The sequence below is a fragment of the Lissotriton helveticus genome, chromosome 10 (genome assembly GCF_964261635.1).
Source record: "Lissotriton helveticus chromosome 10, aLisHel1.1, whole genome shotgun sequence".
NCBI lineage: Eukaryota > Metazoa > Chordata > Amphibia > Caudata > Salamandridae > Lissotriton > Lissotriton helveticus.
Genome location: NC_136071.1, coordinates 957,791,647 through 957,808,091, shown reverse-complemented (window position 1 = coordinate 957,808,091; position 16,445 = coordinate 957,791,647). Strand labels below are relative to the sequence as shown.

At 42.8% G+C, this 16,445-nt stretch overlaps 1 long non-coding RNA gene across 2 annotated transcripts; it reads left to right on the top strand.

The window, feature by feature from the left end:
- The first annotated feature begins 11,899 nt into the window (after nt 1-11,899).
- Nucleotides 11,900-15,802, top strand: LOC144785566 (uncharacterized). 2 transcript variants are annotated; one of them, XR_013601966.1, is made up of 3 exons: nt 11,900-11,991; nt 13,393-13,527; nt 15,186-15,802. It is a non-coding gene; the product is annotated as an uncharacterized LOC144785566 (long non-coding RNA). The 2 variants fall into 2 exon arrangements; XR_013601967.1 differs by having other exon boundaries at nt 11,900-12,006.
- Nucleotides 15,803-16,445: the final 643 nt, after the last annotated feature.

Below are 16,445 nucleotides of genomic sequence, written 5' to 3'. Positions count from 1 at the left end.
ATAGAAATTAACCAGAAGGTAAATCTCTTGTTTGCTAATTCCCAGGGAGATAATTTGAAAGTTTGTCTCTAACTTAAGGTTATCATGTCACCTTTAGTTCTTCCGGATGTAGCAGGGATAGCAGGAGAAAAGTAGGTTTTATACCCCTCCATATGTATTGGAGAAGTAGCCCATGTTTCCTGCAAACATAAAACTGAGAATTTACTTGACCCGCTATATTCCAAAAGACTATGTCAATCCCTGACCTATCCCAATCTTCGTTCTCATAGGATCCTGATTTATCATTAGTCCTAGAGCATAGGGGTCTATCCTGTTGAGCCACGATCGGTGGTTCCATCTGTATCTGCGGCTTTGTATTGCATGAGTAAAGGACTGGATTTTTTATTTGTAAGGTAATATGGTTTTCCTGAGATCTTGTGCTCTCTTTAAATCCGAAGGATTTTTGAATATAGGGAGAAGGAATATTAACTATGGGGGCGCATGGGTTCTGGCCTCTAGTTTTTTGTTGTTGATCGGTTTCCATTATGTTAAGTCAATCGGTGTCTTCAAGACCCGATAGGACACTAAATCTATTAGTTAGATGGGGGTACTGACGATTTCCAGGGTGAAGACCGTGGGTGTTGATATGTAAGTATGTAAGTTTGTTTTATTAGGGTCAACCCTGGAACAAGGTGGATAGAAAAAAACCTAAAGACAGGACATTAATATCTCCTAAAACTGGTGAATGCCCACGAACTGCCCATAATATGTTCTTCACTAATTTTGGGGTTTTAAAGGTAAGGACTATACAGTCGCCTTGGCAAGTTTTAGTGCGAGACCCAACCCGTTGTATCCTCCTAGCCCTCTTAATCTCACTGAACAATTGGTGGGTTATTCCCGTCCTCTCTCCTAACCAATAGAGAGATTTATTCTTCAATGAGTCCCAACTTTCTTTTTGCGATGGAGCTAATTTTGGGACATTGGTTAAGACAACTACATACGGAGTTGTCTCCGGTGGTAAATGAAGATGTTGGTCGATACTAAATGTGTTTAAAGTGTTCTTCGTTAGGAGTGGGTCATTAACTGACCGATGGATATTATTCGGGAGATTTGGCTGGATCAGTGGGTTTGTTATGGTGGCATCGATATCGATATCTATGGGATGTAGCTGACTAGTTAATATATTATTCCCTGTAATCACAGAGGCTTGGTCAGAGTTTGCCAGGTTCTGAGAATTCCCGTTCTCAGAATCAGGTTTTTTTTGCGATTGTTTGCTCTATTTTTTCTATTCTATCACTCATTTGGTCCAGTCTAACTCTTAAATAAAGATCCAATCTTTCAACCAGTGTCACTAAATTTTTTAATTCATCGGAATTATTTTCACTTCTTCTATTAGTGTCTTACTTCCCCTTATGAGAGCCCTTTCTAGACCTCACCCTCCTTTTTCCTTGATGACCCTGTTTTGTGTTTAGCGACAATGTGTGCTTCGGTAATTTTTGGGAAGTGGTATTACCTTCCCCCTGAATCTGCACGCCCGTTCTTTACATGTCTTGTACTGGGTTCCTCTGCTTTTTCTGGGGGGGGGGGGGCTGTTTCGGGGAGTCTGGATCACTTACTACTATCCCATCAGAATGCACTTGTACACAGCCATTTACAGCTGATTTTATTTGTGGAGCTACCACCAGGGTTTCTAGGGCCTCTGTTTGATCCGGGAGCAAGGCAGTACCTGCTTCCAGTGATTGAACCACCGATGAAATTTGTTTATCTAGAGCGCCCATGGCGCCTGTGAGGTAACTTAGTAGTGTTTGCTGCGTGTCGCCCGAAGTTCGGGCCTGTCCCCTCCCCTTAGGACTAGGCATCTTTCTCTTACCCATGGGACTTCTAGAACAGTTAGGTAAAGTTGATCAACGGGCTCTTGTAGAATAGTAATTAGTACGTAATCCCCAAGGCCCTTTGCTGTTTCTCCTGAGGGAAACCTCTAAGTTCTAATAGTGTGGTAAGAACCCGGCTGTAGAGATAGGGGTACAGTGCACAATGATTATAATACACTAATAGTTCCGAATATGTATAGAGTCACGTTATTAAACAATCAAATAGCCAAGAGTGGGAAGTTGTCCTTACTTTCTGCTCTCCCTGTGATGGAATCAGGGAAGGGGAACTTAGGGAGTGGGCCCAGCCCAGCCTCGACCGACCTCTGATGGGCGGGGACGGGCCCGTCCTTGGCCCGGGCTTCACCCGCGCGCGTCCCCCGCTGCGTGGGGCCTTAGGTGTTTTTATGCGCCTCCAGGCGCTGGGTCTGAACGTGTAATTCCCGCGCCGCCGGGGATTCTGGATATTGTGGTTCCCTCCGGCCGGCGCAGATACCTCGGGACAGCTGGTGTCGGGCCGCGACTGCAAGCAAGCAGCGACGGTCCCCTTGAGGCAACGGAAGGCAGAGAACCCAAGAAGAAGAAGGGTAGGTTGCACCAGGAGCTGTGGAAAAGGTCAGGCCGAAATGCGTATCCCGCACTGGGTGGGGCCTTAGGTGTTTTTATGCGCCTCCAGGCGCTGGGTCTGAACGTGTAATCCCCGCGCCGCCGGGGATTCTGAATATTGTAGTTCCCTCCGGCCGGCGCAGAGACCTCGGGACAGCTGGTGTTGGGCCGCGACTGCAAGCAAGCAGCGACGGTCCCCTCGAGGCAACGGAAGGCAGAAAACCCAAGAAGAAGAAGGGTAGGTTGAACCTGGAGCTGTGGAAAAGGTCAGGCCGAAATGCGCATCAACTGATTCACTGTTAAAGTCTGGAGAGTGAACTCCGGAGTTTGTAAGGGTGGTTGTCGGAGGTATTTTGCTCCTACACAGAACTGTGCACAGAGACCTAGGACCTCAGTGAATTGTGGTGTACCAAAAAACTCTCTGTTGTTCAGTGACCACCACCGTTTTATTATCTTGTATCTCCTCCCTCGAACTTATCTCCAGCGAGTCCGAGGTATGCGCTTTTAAGTATTTTTTCAGGACAACATGGGTCTCGAAGCATTATTGTTTATATACGATTTCTTATTTTAGTATCTGTTCTTCGTTTGTTTAGAGTTGCGTATTGGCAGTTGCACGTGGTTCTGAGAGCGACGATACCACGTAGACTCGTTTTTCACAGAAGCTCCCTTCTTTCTTCCAACAAGAAACCAGCACGCTAGGTATATAATTAACTTCCTAGGTTTTCCGCAACCTTTATTAACAGTATATTGTTGATATGAGGAGTCTGCTGTTCTTTATTTAGTCATAGGCCTTGTCACCGGCAGCTTGTTCTAATCCAGTACTAGGATTTTCTGCATAAATAGCACGCATACATCTAAAAGGGGTGTAACAAAATTGTGACTAGCATTATAATACCAGATGAATGTGTATGGCATTATGATTGTGTAAAACGGTTTTCTTTTCTCCAAGGGACCATCACAGAATTCATTATATTTAGCATGTTACAATGTTATTTCAAATGATATTGTAGAGTTCTGATTTGAAGTGTGATTCATGTGAATCTTTCTGTATTTATATTTGGCGCTATATTATTTCTATAATGTACCATGTTTACGTTTTTTCTACTTGCAAGGACTTTTAGTATTATAAGCTAAACAATCATTCAGGAGGTATAATTTGGCCAACACATGATGTTATTTGTTTCATGTTCTATCGCTGATGTTTTGACAGTTAGGTAGAATATTATATGGGAGTTCTATTCCATAACATTGTACAGCGTTCTACGCTATCATGTTCCAGTTTTTAACCCCTTCAGTGTCTCTCATTTTCAAACAGTTCATATGAAGCTGAAAATATTCATTTTATTTGTATGTACTGATTAGCTTTTTGTATGTTCTAGGAATTTTCCCCTGAAGAAGGGTTTAGTTAGGTCGCGAAATGCATTGGGCATCGTGGTTCAAGAAAATCAACTTATAATAATTGATGCATCATTCAAGATCAGGGTTTCTGAAATGTTTAAAAAATATGTAAATATAATATGTGTCATGTACAAAATCTCATTCTTATGAAACAGATGGGTAGGTTTTGATAGTTACAACCAATGTATACCAATATACATGAATACAATGTATTAATGCATACATGTTGTTATAAAAGTTCTATGAATATCAATTAAATAATAGAACGTGAAATCATACAATGCTTACTCTTTGACTAATTTGATTAGTTGTTCTCTTAATCTGTTGGAAAAAGTTTTTTTCCCAGTAGGAACAGTGCTCACTACAAGTAGGTTTTTTCCTAATTAATTATCTGTTTTAATTCTTTGTGCTAGCCAACACAGTCCTGTAGTGGAGCACCCTTGGATTAGGTTAGTTTAAAGTTGTCCTTGAGATTAAACTCTGAGTGCTCCTCTTACTTTTTTCACTTAGTACCAAAAAACTCACCTTAGTGCCTAGAAATCCAAACCAGCTAGCATCAGTGTCACATTAGCTCTTCGTCCTATAGCAAAGGGATGTACGGCATTACGACGCATACTTTTACAACGCGTGCCGTTACAACGCGTTTTTTTTCAATGCAAGTCGTTACCACGACTTGCGTTGGAGGGGGTGCAGACTTAGGAATGTTTTAATTTAATATTCCAACACCAGCCTACGTACAGTAGGGAAGGTGTTGGATAGTAAATTAAAAAATTCCTTGTCCTTCAGCGCCCTCCAGCGCAAGTGCGTTGAAAAGACCGCGTTGTAACGGCAAGGCGGTGTAACAGCCGTGTCGTAAAGGCTGTTCACCATAGCAAAGCTACCAATGATTAGACAACCCAGAACATGTGACTTTGGTTATGTAGCAGGGATCCTGTTCTCCTACAGAACTGTGCATAGAGACCTGGAACCTCAGTAAGTAAGGGTGTGCCAAAACTCACTTAGTACCCAAAATCCCCTTACCTGACTAGCTACAGTGTCTCATTGGTCATTACAAACTCCCAATGCTTAGACAAACCAGAACATGGACTTAGATTAGCTCGGGTAACGTGGAACACATGAACACTCTTTTGTTATACAATCGTTTCAATTCAAAACCAGGAGTAAATGAGGACGCAAGCATATTTGAAATGTTTATTCACTAATGCAGAGTTCTCAAACGCAGTATCTTAGATAATACCAGCAAACATATTATAAGAAGCAAAATAATCAGCATAGTTACTAGTCCATAGAATACACAAGGTGACAACATGATAAAATGCTGAAATGAATCGGGTTTAACAACACCTGATTCTCACCCTCTCTAACTAGCATATTATATTATATCTAAGAAGGTCTCATTGGGTTTTAGCAGGGCGGCCCCATACCTCAAGATCCTAGTGGTAAGGGATCACATCATCTTCCACCAGCTCTCTGCATGCGAAGCACCATCAAGTGTGTGTGAGTGCGCTGCGTGAAGCAATATAAATCGTGCCTAAAGCCGGAATTTGGCTGCCGCTGTATGTATGTTATGTCTAGGAAGGTGCGAAGATCAGACCTCACAACAACCACTGTGTCGTGTTATCCTTGAAGGCTTCAGCACTCAGAGTACAGACATAGTTCACTAAGCAAAGCTGATATCAGATTAATAACATATTATTCTTGTGTGAATCCAAAGCGCTCTACTAGGCTCAAAGCTATAACAATAGTTTTTGTGTCGTGTGCAAAAGCAGCAGACAGGAAAAAAAGGCGTTTAATCTTCTAATAAGCTCATGCTAACTAAACACAGCATACAGGCAATGCGTATCAATATGACAATTATATTCAGGAATGTTGGGAAATAGGAACACTTTTTCGTTATACTCTCATACCAGTCCACAACAGGAGTAAAAAAGAAACACGGGTAAGGTTAAAATATTTTTTTTAACGACGTGCTCTAAGAAGCAGTGTCTTTGCTAACATAAGCAGACATATGATTAGAAATAATATGATCAGCATTGTTACAATTCCGTAAAACACAAAAGGAGAAATCATTTTACAATGATGGTGAAAATAGGTCCATTAGCGCCTAGTAATTCACCCTCCCAATGTAGGAACTATGTTTTTTAAAATATAGAAGGTCTCTTAGGCTTGTACGGGGACCCCATACCTCTAGAATCAGCGGGAATCGATCACATCAGGATCTGCAAAAGCTCTCTGTCTCTCTCGAAAAACAGGCTTCTTCCAAGTGTTTTGAATCATGCTTACAGTGTGATAATAAAGGTGGCAGAATCACGTTGGCTGTATCTGCATTTGTGTTATGTCTAAAAATGTGAGCTGATCAGCTTCGAACAACAGCTACCTTGTTATGATGACCTTGAAGCTTTAGAACTCAGTGTGCAGAATAGAGTCTTGATGCAAGTCTAAGGATGCTGAAAACAAGCCATTCTCATGTGAAGCATTTTATGCAGCCTAACTTACAACAACAGTTATATGCAGTGTTGTGTGCAAAAGCAGCAAAAGGTAAAATTGTATTTAAAGTTCTAATAAGCGTATGCTAACTTAAAAATGTGCGCAACAAGGCCCAGCCCACACTACATGCTCTGCTAATGCAAGGCCACCCTCACACTCGGAATTGAGCACCCTGCCTCTAAGACTGAAAGGCCTGCTAGAGGGATGACTTATAGGTCTCAAGTGCAGTGAGTTTGAGATATAAGGAAACATATCTGTTGTGAGTGGCGCACACACAAACTCACACGTGCTGCAATGGCAGGCCTGTAGTGGTGGTTTGGAGGGTCCCTCTTCGGTGGCATAACACATGCTGCAGCCCATAGGGGACCCCTGGTGTACTCATGCCCTAGGTAACTTAATACAATATACTAGGGACTTACCAGGGTGTCCAGGTAGCCAAATAGGAATGTACCAAGGTATTTACCATAACCAATTTAGGGAGGAAGCACAGTGACTGGAGTCCTGATTAGCAGGATCCCAGCCAGACTAGTAAAAAAACTGTTTAATACCAGCCAAAAGTGGGGGTAACCATGAGAGCAGATCCTACTTTCCTACAGTAACAGATTGTAATGTCAGCATTCGCTGCCAAGAACTATCTTGATCAAACAATTAAGGACTATCTTGATCAAAATCTACCAAGCACTGGTGTCGTCTCTGACTAGTCATAACCAGTCTGCCACCACCAGACATGTTTCTGACCTCGTGGGGTGAGAGCCTGCCCTCCTAGAAGCCAGAAATAAAGCCTGCTCTGGGCGGAGGTGCTTCACACAGCTTTAAAGGTGTTGCAGTCTTTAAAGTTCAGCCCAGGATTCCCCAGATAGTGGATGACGCCAAACCCCCTTTTCCAGTTTCACATTTGGTTGAAGGGCAGGCTGGAAAATCAGTTAGATGAGGAGGAGAGACCACATTCAGCCAGCACCACCCCTAAGGTGTGGCAGAAGAAAAGGACAAAGAAGACCAGCTGCCTGAGAACTGATGCTGCAGAAGAAATTGGCACCAAACCCTGCCTGCTGCCTCTAGGACATGACAATTGGTATGTGCTGTGTCATCCTGAACCTTTGAAGACTTCAGGAATCCTGGCACACCTCCAACTGTCAAAATAAACTCCCTTGGACTGAAGGTTTTACTCTCCTGCACACCACAGGCACCGATTCCGCGGAGTCCGTTTTGTCGACATGCTTCTCCCCAACGACTTTGAGGCAGCACCTGCACAAAAAGTGGTACATCAGCTCCGGAGGGTCAGATCTGTCTCACCAACAAGTTTGGAGACACCAGAAACTACCAGCGCTGACCGTACTGATACCCTGGGTACCAGACCTCCTACACCTAACAGCAAGATTAAGAGTCCATGTCAGATCCCAACTACCCAGGAAGCAAGCACCCATCAAGGGACACCGAGACCCCTGAGACCCACATCCTGAGTGGCCCAACTGTCCTGAAATCACCTCTCCAAGTTCCCTGCACCTGACCACAAGGGCTTCTCAAAGTACAATGCCAGGCTGACCTATCTGTGCTGCACTCAGCCCCACCAGCCCCTGGAATGATGAACCAGCTGTGATCTCATGGTCCTGCAACCCTTGCAACCTCTTCTCTCCAGTGGGACCCACCGGATTTACCTTTGAATACTACTGTGCAGTGTCTTTCCAGGTGCCCATCTTTGTCATAGTGCACCAGTTGCCAACACCTTCAGCTCCCTGCTCCTGGCTGAATCCAGGATGCTCCCAATCTTCTACTGCTGGAACTTTGGACCTTGTTCTGTTTTTGACCTAAAAAGAGAAGGTGAACTTCGTGAAAGCATTGCCTAATTTTATATGCATTTTTCTGCTTTTCCCACATTGCCTTCAATGGGGCATAATTGTGCACAAAAGTGATATATTTTTTGAACTCTTAAAAATCGTAACTCCTAAAGAATTTACTGTAGATCAAAACTCTTGGTCTTAAAGAATACATACATTTTGAACTTTGAACATACATTTTGATATTATTTTTACAAATTGGTATCAGATTTATTTTTGAGTGAATGTGTGTCTCATTGTTAGCACTACCCTCTGATAAGCCTAACTGCCCACCCACACTACCAAAAAAGAGCACTAGCTTTATCTACTTTACCCTCTGTGTACCAGTAAAGGACCCACTGGACTCTCTGCACAGTATAGTTCATTTTAGTACACAATATAGAGAGCCAGCTTCCTACAGTTGAGGATGAGAGCACACAAGATTTGCTCTGAATTGGTTTAATCCTCAGGAGCTGGAGTTCTCTCATCGCAGTGGTGATGAGATGTTGTTGTGAGAAATTGGTTTGTTGGTTGAGTGGGATGGTAATCCTGATCAACCATCAGCCACAAACCCTGTCAAGAGGAAATCCCAAAAATGATTAAATTAACCTAGTCTTAACCTTCTTGTAGTCTGCCACAAAAGCATTCAAAAGTATGTATGCAGAACACAAAAAGCAATAAAGTGAAAACATAACACAAGAAAAATTCCACACCAAAGTACATTTTTATTTATAATTTGAAACTCAAAACAACAAAAATCCAATCAGTAGAACCTGTGTTATGAATTTGTAAAGTTTACAGTAGGAACGAGTGCCTAAAAGTTCAAAGTGCCAACCGCAGACATCAAGTTGTGTGAGAGCGATTTAAAGTTGAAAAACATGGCTAACCACGATGGAGAGTGAACTAGATACATAGAGTGCATTGTGCCCTGTCAGCGCTTCCCTTTTCACCAAAATGTTGTTTCAGAAGGTGAAATTTAGGGGGCGAGGCTGCAGGCAGTGTCTGAGAAGGAGGCGTCATCATTTTTTAGACTATGGATGAAGTTGGGGTGAAGGTTTCTATGCTCAGACTTAGGGGCATATTTACAGTAACATTGCATATTTGCATTAAGCAGCACACATAGAAGTGACAAAACAGCATTTCAAGATTGTTTATGGGTAGGATGGGGACCTTCCTGTACATAAACAATCTTTCCCTGCAAGCATACACCCTTTCACTTTGATGCAAGTGTGCCTACGTTGGCGCTACACTGCTATGTGTAGCGCCAGCGCACGCAGAAACGCACAGCTGCACCAAATTCTTGTTAATATGGTGCCGCCCTGCGTTTCTGAAGTAGTGGAGCATGTCGTTAAGTCAAGGAGGATAACAACATGCTCTGCCACTTCTCTTGTTAATATCCCCATTAGTCTCTGTTTTTTGGAAGTTGAAAATGATGGGCAGGATGAAGCTGGAGGCTATAGTCAATAAGAGTTTCACAAGGCTGGATTCTCCTTTGGCCAAGGATAGCTGAACAGGATTTGCTGCTGCGGAGAAGAACATAGTGGGTGCTACCGCAAAGTCAGGTTGACTGGTTATTGAAGCTTGGAGGATAGATGAGCAGGTTGGTGCTGGCCTCCTCAGTTATCACAGCAATGTTTACTCAAGCAAATGGTCTAAGTTTTACGTTTTGTCTTTTATGGTTACCTGGATACCTTTGTCACCTCCACCAAGGATCCAGGACTGGAGGAGCTCCACTTAGAGTGTTAGGACTCACTCAGGCTGGGTACAGGTGCAGTTCCAGATGGTTTGAACCTTTTCTGTCCCTGAGACTCTGATCAGGAGGCCAGCCATTGGACTTTGCTCTTTCTACAGGCTCATTCCCAATTGTTTTGCCTTCACCTTCCTGTTTTCTGAACCCATTTTTCTTGGCTTTTTAGGACTCTGTGCACCTATGCGCCTGTTTCTCCACTTAAGCCATGGTAGATTGGCTTACACCCAACTCACATGTTTTATTTACTTGTAAGTCCCATGTAAAGTGGTACAGCACGTAGTCATGGCCTGTAAGTTAAATGCTACTAGTGGGCCTGCAGCACTGATTGTGCCACACACTTAAGTAGCACTTTAAATAGGTCTCAGATCTGCCATTGCAGCCTGTGTGCGTAGTTTTAAACTGCCAGTTGGAACTGGAAAAACAAACCTTTTGTCAGGCCCAAACCTTCCTTTAGAATACATGTTGCCCACCAGTAGGTCCCTGACAGCCCAGAGAGCAGGGTTCAGTATACTTAAAAAGTGGACGTGTGCTTCCTAATTTTATATGTCCTGATAGTGAAAAACTCTTACATTTGTTTTAAAGTACTGCAGGGCCTACCTTATTACTTCTAATAAATGATAATTTCCAAATGAGTGCAGGTATTTAGTTCATGTTTGGTGTCATTGGAACTGTAATGAAAAATCCTCTCTCATTTTAAATTACCATTTCTAAAATTGCGCTTTAAGAAAGTTGGCATTTTCCTAACTTAGCCCAGTGGTTACCAAACTTTTTTGACCCACAGCTCCCCTAACCAATTGGCTGTTGGTCATGGCTCCCCATTACATTCCTTTTTTTGGCAGTGGAGGGGTCAAATATGCCCTATATAAAACTGCAACAAAAAAAAACCTGTTATATGGCTAGATGAGTCTCTGTTTTGAGACCATATTCTCGATCAAGATGTGTCTTTAAATCTTGATATGACTGTGCTCTGGCCCCCTTTACTGGATAAAGAGAAATTGCATAATTTAATTTGTCCCTACTAACCCTGGGCGTAGTTCGCGTAGTCGCTCTACGCGAAGCTACGCAAAGATGTTATTTGCACTACGCGAGCTCAGGTGTCCGGCGCACCGATAACCAGCTGGCCACCAGTGGTCAGACCTGTTGGACCTGCTAGGTGTCGAGGTCGTGGGGCTAGGTGAGTAGCTAATATGTAGTAGTGTAAGTATTGTTGTGTATAATTTTTGGACGAATAACAAGATTACTGCTGGCTACATTGCAGGTAAATTACGTTTAAAACTCTTCTGTGATTGTAGGACACAAGTGCTCGGCACTACTCTTATTTCTTTGCAACATTGCGCTAGCTTGGGCTGATTAATGTAAGAGTTTACTTTAGAGAACTGAAGTTAGGTGATGCTATTGCAAGAGAGACTCTAGTCCTTCCATTGTCCTCCTGTGAAATAGTGGTGGATGGATACTAGGTTTAGTTAGTATTAGTTCATAACTTTTTTTACGGTCTGCGTGATGCCTTCTCTGTCACTGAGTGCTGCTTACCCCGTCCTCCGTAGAACCTTTTGTAGTTTGTTTAGTGAGTGGTAAGCTTAGCAGTGTCAGTCAGTAGCAGAACAACGATCAGACGCAACCAACCACCAATTTTGTGTATGCACAAATTCATGCATGTGTTGTGTCCTCCATCTCATCTATGCATTTTTTAAGGCAAAAGAAATGGAAATGCAGAGTTACTGACCAATTGGCCCATCTGGAATAGGTGGTCTAGGTCAGGTGGTGCTTAGGCTTCGTTAGTATTCTGGAATCAGAATGATTATGGAACATTGGATTAGTGTTCATAAATAAGTAGACGGTCCGTGAATCCTGCAAGCTAGTAGTCGATCTGATTAGATAGGTCAATTTTATTGCAATTGTTGTTTCCTAAAAAGTTTTTGTGCATTTTTTTAAATGATTTATTTGTTTCACAGCACTCATTAATGTTTGTCTCTTTCTTTATTAAATTTTACATGATCAGCACCACCCAGGGGCAAGAAGTCGAGGTCCGAGTCGGCGGGACAACCACCAGAGGACCGCTCCTCTACCGAGGGCCCTGCTGCTGGCCCCAGTAACTACTCCAGTGGTTACTATTAACAATTATATTTCCCTAACTTTAACTGCACCTTATTTTTCCAAACTATTAATTATGTTTCCACTTCCTAATTCTATTTTTTACAAAAGCTTCTTTGACCTTGACTATCTGCTTCCAAATTCTGGTTATCCCTGCCTCTAAGTTCATTCAAGTTCTAACTGCCTCTGCTATGACTCTCTGTACTACTACTATTAGTCTGTCTGTAGCTAAGCTTGCCCAGTTGGCCACTCTTTATTTAAGGTTTTCTTTTGAATAAAACTCAGATTGAACTATAGCTCTAGCCACTGGGTCCTGTCCTTTGGGTTGTCCTCTATAATCTTGAGGCTTTGACAATTCACAGCAACAAAATGCCCAACCAGATATTTGACTAGTATTTTGTTAGGATTGTACATACTGGCTACTACTGTTGTGTGGATTCTGCACAGCCACATACAGAACTATGCACAAGAAAATAGGATGTTGGTGATGGGAGGTTGGACCTTACCCACACCTCAGTCAGAAGAACCCACAATCCCCTGACCGACTAGCTATAGTGTCTCATTAGGTCCCAAACCCCCACACGAAGATACCCAATGATTCCACAACCCAGAACATAACACCCTTTCGCTCACTCACTCGTGTAAGTCCACCCCCACACCAAATACCACAGAGTCTATGTGTAAGTTCAAAAGGTTTATTTATTTTCAAATAACAAGCTCTGTACGTTGTTCTATGAAATTAGTACTGCAGCCAGCTCCAACAGCAAAATGCATAAGATTAAAACAGTAAACATTTGTTACAAGTGCATGATAGAAGACAAAAGATCTGTGTGAATTCTTGGAGACCCCTCACCGTAGAACGTAGAAATACTGGTTACATGCATCATAAGCTCTGCAAATCTCTGGTTTAGGGAATCTTCTGCCTATTATGAGAAAATAGTACGCGTTAGGCAGTATAATGCAATTATGCAAGCATTTCGCAGTTATGCCAAAAAGTGTAACATGTTATGGCTAAGCAATACGGACTAACCGAACTCCATAAAAAAAGTGCCTTGTTTTCGACCTCTTCACTTGTACGCAACAGTCATGTGGCCTCAAAGGCGTCTTACTGCACAACGAGCTGCGAGGTAACATGAGCAAAAGAGTCGACATGAATCTAAAATGGTTACATGGCTCAGGCTAACTTTCCAAAGAGTAGAGTAGGACTAGAGATGACCATAGGTACCAGAACACGACTAACGTCTATCTACTGACTCTACTCGAGTCTAGTACCTGATTTGGACTAGTGATGATATATGTTGTACATGTTGTACTATTAACTTTTTTTTCAATCTTCCTAGTGAAAACAAATAAAATAGGGTAGGTACAGGCATCTAAAAATGCGTAATTTTTTTTCTAGGCAAACTACCAGTACCAACCACCAGTGCCAGAGGGGCCAGCAACGATGGCGATGCTGCAATTCCGGAGGGGGCAGGCGAAGATGCGGCACCTGCAGGAGCTACAGGGGGGGAGCCAGCAACAGTGGTGGGAGGTGGTAAGTTATAATCATTACTTATTGGCATTACTACTAGATGGAAGGGTCACTTCACTCATTGTACTGTGAGACTTATTTAGTATGAAGTTGTAGTGAACATTATACAACAGTTGAAGAAGACACCCTTTACTTAGCATTTGCAAGGCATTAGCAATAGCATTACCAGTGTGAGTTGAGTAACCAATGGCCTCTTCTATCTGACTCCAACTCAGCTATGAAAGTTTTATGCAGAAGACTAAAAGTCAGATCAGATGACCTTGATGGAAGTGTTGTTGAACAAAAAGGGAAAGAAGGGTTGAATGAGGAAGGACGGGCGAGATGTGATATGACTGGCAGAGAAGGATATGTTGGAAGCATGCAGATCAGATGCATGGGTGGAAGGTGAAAGAAGATGCCTGCCTGGGTGGGCGACACACTATGGGTGGATACTATATAGCAAGAATCATGAGCCTGAATTATGGGTCAAACTCAAAGCCAAGGTAAGCAAGGAAGGAGCTGACGCATGGATGGTTGTTGGTGAAACCAACTAAGGTTTGTTAAGATATATCTAAAAAAGAATGATAGACATTTACTTTTAATGGATGGATGCCTGGATGTATTCAATCATCATAGACAGCATAGGTGGAGACTGTCACTGGTTGCAGAGTCTTACTTTGAAGAGAATGTAAAAGACACTGCGCCAGAGTAGCAAAGCGGAAGGGAATATATAAGTAGTATTTTCAGAATACAGTTGAATCAGTAGTATGCAAGCACATCATATATATATTATTATCAAGCGCCTTCCTCTGACTTCGAAGACCACTCCCTTCCTATGTTAATTTATTTTCTATTGTGTCAGCCAGCCTGCAAAGGGTGACCTATCTGTTGGTTACACAATCAATGAACAAAGAACCAAATGCAGTAGCGGTCAGTGGTGGGAGTGCTGGTGGGCGGTGATGTGGGGAGGGGCAGGGTGGGGGGTAGGAAAGTATGGATTATAATGCAGTGCGCGCAACACAATTATTTTCTTTATTTATATGTTTACTTACCAGTAATTGTCCGCAATCCATAGTTTACTACCCCAACCCTGCCCCTCCCACTCCCCACATCACCACCTGTGAGCAGGCTCACCACTGACCGCTACTGACCTTATGTCGTCATACCATATTTAAGCAATGATCATTGGATCAGATATATAATATTAATCTGCCTTTGTGTAGTAGCCAGGGCAGAGTGAAAGTGAAATTGAGCAATTGCCCTTCATGTAACAGAGAGAGTATGACCAGTGCCACCCGTAATAGAAAAATACGAGCTTCCCCACCTGCAGACAGTAGTAAATAAAAGTAACGGGAGTCTACGTCATGACACGTATGTTTGTCTTGGGTGCAAGCTTAGCTGACTGAGCTGGCATGCCGGCTACAACAAGGTTATGTTATTTAGCTAAACTAGAGATAAGAAAAAGACTGCTGTTCTGTGTACTGGAGTCGATACTAGTGCTAGTGTAATGCCTGAAAAACTCCAACAAATGTTAGAGGCCGAGGAAGTGGGAGGATAGATACTTACCACAAATGTCATGTACTGCGCTTGCTAGTGCTACTGTGCCACTATGTGTTAAATAAATTTTGGGTTACTGTTTTGCTAAGAGTATTGGTTACAATTCTCTTTCTTTCTTGATATAGATGCTTCTTCCAATGAAAAACCATTGCAGAAGGAGTTGGCAGCCAGGGCCCGGCGCAGGAAACTAGAGGCCATCTGCCAAGAGTACCGTCGGCTGGTGGCTCAGGCGGAGGCGGCAGCAGTTGCAGCCTCCTCCAATGCCCCGGGCCCCAGCCAGGCACCGCCTCCAGTGGTACTGTGCCGCGGTCAGGCAGCCGCCCACCGCCACACATTTTCAAACACTGCTGCTTCCCACCCTGGATGTAAGTGCAACTGCTGGGCATTTTGCTGCAAAATTCTCCTCCGGGTGGCACAGCTAGAGGACCAGCTAGAGGAGCAAGTTAAGATCATGGTGGACAAACACCTGAAAGCCCGCTGAATGTAGAAGGACCCCGTTGCATTGCCCCTTTTTAATTACTTTTGTTGGTGGGTGGGAATTGGGTGTTGGAGTTCCTGGACATTGTTTGGGCTTTTTTCATTTTGGACATTGGTTGGGGTTAGAGAGATGGGTGAGTCAGGTGTGGGATAGTTTATTTTTGTTAGGAAAATAAATTATATTTATTTCTACTTACACATACAATGTTAATGTTTTGTGGGTGGGTTACTGTTTTACGAATTTATTTACGTCACATGGTTTCCATGCTGCTGCAGGGGAGCAGCCAGTGTTGGATTTAAATAATCTGCCAAATTTGTAACATACTGATAGATAGATGCAGTACCCCTCACTGAGTTATATTTGTCCTACCAGTACTGTCAGTCTCTCCTCCTAGTCAATATACCTCTCACCAAACTTATCTTACCTATGATTGATGATGATTAAGTTCAGCACAGCAATGGCTGCATGGTTTCCAGAAACAATGGAGGAGATGCCATGGTTGTGGTGGTAGGTAGTAGTAGACACTGGCACTAGCATTTGCAACCAAAAAAAGAGACAGTCACTTGCCTGAGAGAGACTGTGGGAGGATAAGTAGAACGAAGTAAAGAACAGTACAGAAGACGACAGCCAAACAAATAATATTGCAACTGCTAAAGTAAAATAAAACAATGGTGATGGGGACAGCCTAGTACAAGAAGTTAAGAAGTTATAATAAACTGTAGTTGTGTCGAGGGAGTGACTTAACACAATCGTAATTCATAAACTTTAGTGCTGTGTTTTAGGATGTTGAATTTGATAATGAATCCAATCAGTGCCGGCAATTAATAATTATGATGTATTAGGTGGGTCCCTTTGGAAAAAAAATTGGATTGTATATAGACTGAGCATGGGTGGGCAAGCAGAAGAA